Raw genomic sequence first — 8,406 nt, 5'->3', positions numbered from 1 at the left:
AAATTTATTTGACACTTCTAGTACCGCTACTGACGCCGTAAGGGTGTGGCAAACTAGAAGTTAGTCACACGAACAGTCGCGACATTATTGGACTTCTGTGGCTAGTTATTCTAAAATACAGACGGATTGTGCTCTTTGCCCAGGTAGTATTTTCCCAGTTTCACTGCTAGGCGTAGGGTATCGTTTATCGCTTTACTTCGTTTGTCGTTTGATCATACATAATTATCATCGTTCGCGAAATATTCGTTAATACGGGGCAGCCCACATCTATTCTGGCTGGAAATTACGGATTTTCTGAAGGGGCTGAACTGGACACGAATTTTCTGCAGATGGAAACAGCATAGGGTTAGTATTCGTCCTGATTTAGCTAGGCATTCCCTGATATAGGACGTCTTAATGTCAAAAATTCCTAACATATCCAATGAGTTTCACTCATTTTTTAGAAAATACATCAAATGTCCTGATTTTCAATGCTGTTAAGATGGTAGCCCTAAAACATCATACCTATAAAACAGCACATAATTGTTCATTATGCGTGAAGTTCGTGTCGCGGAATGTCATAGAGGGATCGTTGCGAAAGAACACAGAGCCTAGAAGATTTGCCTTTTCAAATGGGCAATCAGTACAAGTGCGGATGTCAATCGCGGGCGTCAATATGCGATACATTCGTGTATTTGCACTCCACCGTAGATGGTACGCAACACCTTCGGTTCAAAAACTTCAAGGGCGCGTTGGTCCTCTGCACGTTGGTTCCATGCTTCGTGTCCATAGAAGAACATCGGTCTAATCAGCGTTTTGTAGATAGTTAACTTTGTATGACGGTGAACTTTGTTCGATCGTAGAGTTCTGCGGAGTCCAAAGTAAGCACGATTTCCTGACACAATGCGTCTCTGCAATTCTCTGCTGGTGTCGTTGTCGGCGGTCACCAGTGAGCCCAAGTAGCGGAACAAAGCCCAAAATGTCATGATGGGGTAAAACAGCCCAACTCATAAAATCATTCCTGAATGGGACTTGATCATTACTATAGGTGAATGGTGTCAAGATATGTTTCCATCGAACATTCTTCTAGAAGCTGGCCACCAAACCCACGAAAAATCTTTTGATTTCTCAATCAAAATTGGCAACTTCCAGTTTTTCGTGCTTGCAATTAAGGTTTTCTGGTGATTTTATTATCAGCCAAGTGTTTCCAACGAGATTGAGGCGCACATGGAGACGCATGGTTGTTGATGTCTACGCTTCCTATATCAGGGGTCATTCAAATATGACGACCATGGTATTATGGGGAGGGAGGCAGCACTCCATTTAATGAGTAGGGGAAAGAGGGGCATAACGCCCCGGCTAAGCAAATGTGGTCGTAAACCTCTGTAGCACGCAAATTGCGGCTAAGAGTTTTCCCGTCTTCTGCTTCGTTCCCTGGCTCCAAAAACAGACGGCTTAAGCGCCACCTCCGAAGAGGACCGTCTGTCGAGTTATGTTTGCCCGGCAAGAAACCCAACCTCAGGGCGGGTTTGTTTTATAAGAGACCAAATAGCGATTTAGGGACGATACAGAAAACTCAAAAGTACGGCTAATCGAGATATCTCACTTATAGAGGTCGCCTTAAGCGATTCTCAAAATATGGTTGATGCTAACCGTCGTTCTACCAACTCACAAAGACACCACTCACGAGTATCATCATTGGAAGAACTCATCAATTCAAATTTCCCTGTTAGCTTCGGACACGTGAGTGGAGAGACTGATTTCCCAGGCAGTCTACCCTGGCGTACAAAAATAACTAAAAAACAGGTAGAACGACGCGAACGTGAGAAATCTCGAAGACCAAAAAAACTGTTACAGGGAAAGCACTAACATTTCACAAAAATACAGCATGTTTGAAGGTAACGAAAACTAACGAAACATTTATTTAATTTGATAACCTAGGTTTATTAACGCATGTTCCTTTCCATGCTTCTTCTTCTTGCTTTCCCTAATGTGTGCAATTTTAAATTTGTTATCCTACTCTGGTTCTATCGACAGTAATCGATCCAAAAACTTCCTTTTCCGAGCTCGGTTAGTGTGTGGAGTTTAACGCATGCGCATGGTTAATTTTTGGATTGGCTTTGTCTACTCACGGTACCTTTCAGCTACTCATCAATGCCGTCGACAAAACAGAAGCGACTGCGTGGCGGTCGACGGACGGCTTGGTAAAGAAGCACGCTATAGGGCAATGCATTGTTTTGATTTTGTATGGGATTCTGACGTTTCTTGGCCTTGTTGTTTACAAAATTTCTGCAAGAGTGAAAGAGAAGGAGATAATTTCATGCAGTGCCCTATTCTTACCGCATCCTACGGTGGTATTGCGCCGCTACCTCCAAATGCGTGCGACGCGCGGCGGTTTGGGAAATGCGCCTTCCTCGCTGCCGGTCGCTAAACGGACCGGATCACCGGCGCAGTTGCTCCTCGGTGTCGATGACGATGGGGGTCGTCGATGGCTTCGTCGGTAAGGTGGCTACCACATGGCCGACGTAGAAAAAACGTGGGATTCTCGCCGCCTCCGGTGGTGAAGGTTCCGATCACCGAAAAAGTTCGTCGATGGCGGAGCTGACGATGGGGGTCGTCGGTGGCTTGGTCGGTATGGTTGCTACCACATGAACGCCGACGAAAAAACGTGGTTTCGGCCGCTCTGTCGGAACGGTTGTTCCCTTCCGGCTTTCCCCTCAAACCGGGACTTTTGAACACTGCGACGTGGGGTCGAGAGCGCGTTTGGCGAAAAGGATGCGGTGTGCCGAGCTTTCGGCCGTGGATCAAATCCTGAATAAAAAGCCGTCGAACGGCTGTTTGACGCGTTTAACAAAAAGTTTACTCCACACAACAAAAAATATCAATTACCTTTTTCTATTCACTAACACGCACACACAAACTACTTGACCGCACTTAACCTTTGGCTTAGGTTATTGAACTGGCTAACTAACGGAAAGGAACAAAAGTAACATTAATTTAATCTAAAGACTTCTCACATTTTAAATCACATACTTAATTAAACACACCGCGACACAAGAACTTTAACACGCACTCCCGCCTCTTCCACGGTCCAGGTCAAAATGGACGAGTAGAAGTTCTGTAGGTCCTCAGATAAGGTCGGATCCCAAGACTTCGTGGCCGGAAATACGTAAAATTACCGAAGTAATTTTACGATCTTTTCAAACGACAATTCTCATCAACCACGAATGAGAACCGAATAAATTGCTATCTCTTTCACTTTCATACTCATCTGAATGATCTGTATCGCTCCATCTATTTTTAAATACCCGATCTATTTTTGACGAGAGAGTTCGGGCTTGAACATTGAACCTCGAGATTGTTCGGGTTTCGTGGTGTAGTGGATAGAGCAGCAGGGATTTCATTTATATGTATTGAACTTGTGAAGGCGACTTGCATGCAAGTTGTATGCGGGTTTAACGGTGCATGTCATTTCGAATGGTGACATTGAATATCGCAAAACATTTATAGTGAACTTTGGAATCTAGTACATTTGACAATGAAAACAATAAATTGAATTGAAAAATAAATTAACACGAGTAATAAATTAACATTGAAGAACATGAAAAATATTGAATTTATTATACAATTTATGTACATTTTATATACATTTTCTATTATATTGAATAAATCCTAAAACAATATTTACAACAAGGTGACCATGCTACACCTCAAAAGATGCTTATTTTAAGGTCGTATTCTGCCTTGGGGAGCAGTTTACTCCCTTACCTAAGACACTTCAACTTTTGACCCGCGTGCCCACACAATTTCCCATTCAAATAAACAATTCAAAAAAGTGTTACTTTTTAGGTGCCGGGAATCTGCAAGAGGCAAAACGCCCGCTGGCATTTTCTGCTTTGACTTGTTGTGAAATACCAAGGGGTTCCATCGAACTCTTCCCAGCGGCAAATGCAGGAGTAGGAGGCACGTGGTGGTTTAATGTCTTGATTCAATATAATCAACGCGCAATGTCTTTATTTCTGTGCGCTGCAAATTAGGTAGGTAATCTTCCCAAATGTGGAAAATCGTCATTTTTCGCGCTTTTCTTTCGACAATAGCAGCCTTTCTTGGGCTTAACCTGCTCAGTTTTAGTTCTAGTTTGCTTGTATCTAACGAAAACCTCCACAATATGATGAAATCGCGTGAAGGCGTTTTGCCCCCGGGGGGCGTTATGCCCGCATTTCCCCATATACGAAAAAAGCGGGACAGAGGGGGGAAAAGGAGTCGGAAATGATCGAAAACTGATGGACGTAATTTTTGAATGTTTTCATGAAGTGGCATTTTACCCCATGGCAGATGGTCTTTTTGCACGACTTCCGTTTTACGAATCAGTTTTTAAAATCGCTTAAAATCGATGAAAATGCAATAGTTTAGTGAATATTTTTGCTGAAGTATCGAGCAAATATTGTCTAGTTGCTGTTACCACTTTGAAAGCCTAACAAATGAGGCTAATTATCATTGAAAATGATGAAAGTTTGAAAAAGGGCATGTTGCCCCACTTGACCCTACACGAATTCTTCAACCGCCTCGATTTCATCACCGTCGATAGAATTTCGGGGTGGCGAGCGCGTTGATCCCTCCCAGGAACCCTTTGCCATCATGTACTTTGTCTTCGACACATTAACACAATGAACAGACGTCCAAGCTCATGAAATGCAGTTGTGTAAAGAATTGCAACGGTTGTTTTGAAATACCGTCAAGGCGCCATTCACCGTGGGAGCTCCATTCACCGTGTGCCTTCGAATATTTTTTTCATTATTTCCATATTATGATTGAATGATACGACAATTTCCCTTCAATTTCACCAATACAACACTAATGTATTGTTACCATGTCAAAACGCTCATTAGAAACATTTAAAAGTATAATTTTGACACTAAAGTGTGTTTACATGAAGCGGGTTTCTGCTCGTTCACTGCATTCATAGTGAAAAAACGAAAACTGCGCTAAGGTGATTTAAGCGATAAACTAAATGTAGTAACGATTTTATTCCACCAAGATGCAATTATATTCACATATTAGGAATGTATTTTGCATTACCGAAGTAAGTTTAACAAGAAAGTACGATTACTCGTACTTTTTAATTGAAGCAAAAAGGCACGGTAAATGGGTACCCTAAAAATCAATGGTCTCCATTCACCGTGCCCCATATTATCCCATATATCTAGAAAAAATCAAAAATTTGAACATTCGTTTTTCTAATAAAATCTTGCAAGTTATTACTTGAAATGAATTTAAACGAAGAAAATTCCCTTGGCTGGGTTGTTTTGATTATTTTTAAACAAAGTGGAATAAAATTTCTCATACACGGTGAATGGGTCCCTACTACCACGGTGAATGGTGACCTACCATGGAATTAGGCGACCCTACTACCCTTTAATAATTGTACTATATCACCAAATTTTCTGAAAAAATTTCTACTTCTGTGGATATTGCTTTAATTTTAACCTATAATGAAGGCAATTAAAAGCGGCACCAACAATGTTTATAAGACTGGTGTCAAATGACAGCCCTTATTTGCCCCGAATCCTCTTAGATCCACGGTGAATGGTACCTTGACGGTAACTGGCAATGTGGCCATTACGCGGCGCTGTCACATTTCGTTGTGCTAATTCGCCGATGTTTTATCTTTTGGCGCTAGTGTCGCCAAGTATGCACCCCAATATAGTTCTACCGAGAGAATGCGTGACTTTACAAGGGAAATAATAATTTTATTGTTGTTCAACTCGTTTCTAATTGAAAGTGGTGAAACTAATTTGCAACAGTTTGCTCAAATTTTGTTGCTGGATTAGTGAAATAATCATACACGGTTGTGTTATTTGAGCGAATAAAAGTCAATCTCTGAGTAGGAATATTTAACAGTGCGCTACTGAAATATTTCTCAATTAAGCGTCATCATGGTGTCGGAACGAGTTTTTAGGTGGGAAAGTCACCGTCGATGTCGCTACTGAGCTTATTTTTTCTTTACACAAGATTTTCAAGCAATTTTGTTCGAATAATAAGTTTTGTAAGAATAATAAGTGTTGTGCCTGTCTCGCGTCGCGTGTTATAAGTGTTGTCGAGGTTCTTACGTTAGCGCAAACCCCAAGAAGTGAAGCTTTTGGAATAAGAATTTCTAATGAATGAAAGTAGAAGAATTACATAACCTCTTGCTGTCGGAGAATCGTCATTCTATAGTAGTTAGAGAGCTGCACTCGAATAAACAAGAATCTTCCAGTGCTTCTTGTAGGAAGGAACATTGTTAAAGCCTCGACAGTGGGGCAAAAGTTCGCAGTAGCTATGGGGCAAAAGTTCTCACCATATTTCTGACTATAGAGCATCAATATAATTACAAAATATTTGAAGCAATGAAGATTTAGTATAGAAACAACTATATTATGTATAATATGTGTAGTGTTCGCCTATTTAAACAAAAAATGGAAAATGGCTGAAAAAAACATTTTGGATTTTTATTACTGCAATACTCGTGTCATCATTTGAAAGTTTTATGGAGTATTATGTTGTTCTACTTTTTGGGGTCTTTCATAGCTTAGTTTTTGAATTCATACTTATAATTCATCACCATACTGACGAAGGGCTTACGCTCCCGTCCAATATAATTACAGCATTTTTTTTTTTCAAGTATAGTTGTAATTACTCCACAATGTATTTTGACAACTTCAGTAACGCAGAAAAGGAAAGCTCTTAATTAAAAGTTGTGGAAGTGTTTATAAAATACGCTGTATACACATGCTGAGAACCAGGCCGTGTTCCAGTTGGTATGTAATGCCAAGAATAGAAAGAAAGAAAATTCGAATCTAGAGTGAAAGGGTGAACATGAATTAACATGAGGGCATATTTTTATTATCGTACAAATTGGGCCGAAGGGTCTCAGATTTTCAGATTCCGCCTATTTTCCCGGAAAACTCAGGTGGAAATTCTTTGTTTTCACCTGACACTACTTACTTTAAAAAATCATAACTCAAGAACGAAGCATCATAGAAACATTTTTTTTTGAAAACGAAATTTCCTCACAAATCAAAATAAATGAGCTGGAAAAAGTTTTCCACAAAATTTTCCACAGTAGAGAAAATTCGTAAAGGAAAGCCAGAAAAACAATGCTCGAACTCGAGGATAATTTTCAAAAAAATATGTTTGAGAAGGTTATTTCATAAGCTTCAATCGTTGAAATTTTTGGAATGCACTTTTTTTTTCGTTTTTGAGTTATGGCCAATTTTGTTGAAAAATGTCCAAATGTATCATATAAACCTTTTCTTAGAAAAATTATAACTAAAGAATGAAGCATCGTAGTAACAAAGTTTTTTAATGAAAATGAAAGCAAATTTTCTCAGGAATCAAAAAAAAATATGAAGTGAAAAAAGTTTTCCACAAGAATTACCACCGTTGAGAAAATTCAAAAAGAAAAGCCGGAAAAGCTATTCCCGAACTCGCGAAAAATTTTCAAAAAAAAATATTTTTGAGAGGGTAATTTCATAAGCTTTGATCGCTGAAATTTTTGGAATGGACTTTTTTTTTTCTTTCTTGAGTTATGGTCAATTTTGTGAAAAATAACCATGTACGCATATTAGAGTGGCCCACTTATATGAAAAACAAAAATATCGAAAAATGCCAAGTCTTACCTCCTAAATCAGTTGTTTTGGACTCCCAGAAGCTACGTTCAAAATTTGAGCAAAATCGGTTGAGCCTAAGGGGGCGCTCAAAACGCTTGAAGTTTGTATGGGAAAACTTGGCCAAATGTATGCAGAAATTTTTGGTTTCCAATTTTGACGCTAGGTGGCGCTGTAAGCGTTCGATAAATAAACCCTTCGGTATTATTGTAGGTGACTATATGCCAAAGAACTTTGTCGAAGACCGCGAAGTGATCCGACGGCTGTGAAAAAAGTTATACCCTAGGCAAAGTGAGGCAAAGTATTGAGATTTCAATATTGATATTATTCCTTTACATGTATTGGAAAAACAACAATAAAGTTTATCCTCTTTTTACCTAGGGTATAACTTTTTTCACAGACGTTGGATGACTTTGCGGTCTTCGACAAAGTTGTTTACTCAATTAATCTACAAAAAATTTAGAAATCTCATACAAAAAGTGTGTCAAGAGGGGGGAAGGATTGAAAATGTGCGATTTTTGCATGACGTAATTTATGGACGCTCCCTATGTAGACACAGTGTATCAAACAATTGTCCGTACAGCAATTTTTTGGTCAAAATAATTTTTCATTCAAATGTTCATAACTTTTTTATACGTCAATCAAAAACGCTGAAATTTTGACCAATCATGAATCATTTATTAAAGCTCCATTGGTAAAATTTTGAGCGAGATCGAATAAGTTTTCTGAAAATTATAGAGCTTTTAGAAAAACTTATAAGATTTTTGAACACATTTTTAAA

Source organism: Aedes albopictus, chromosome 2 (assembly GCF_035046485.1).
Source record: "Aedes albopictus strain Foshan chromosome 2, AalbF5, whole genome shotgun sequence".
Lineage (NCBI taxonomy): Eukaryota > Metazoa > Arthropoda > Insecta > Diptera > Culicidae > Aedes > Aedes albopictus.
The sequence above is the reverse complement of the archived record's forward strand: the minus strand, read 5'-3'. Positions refer to the sequence as shown.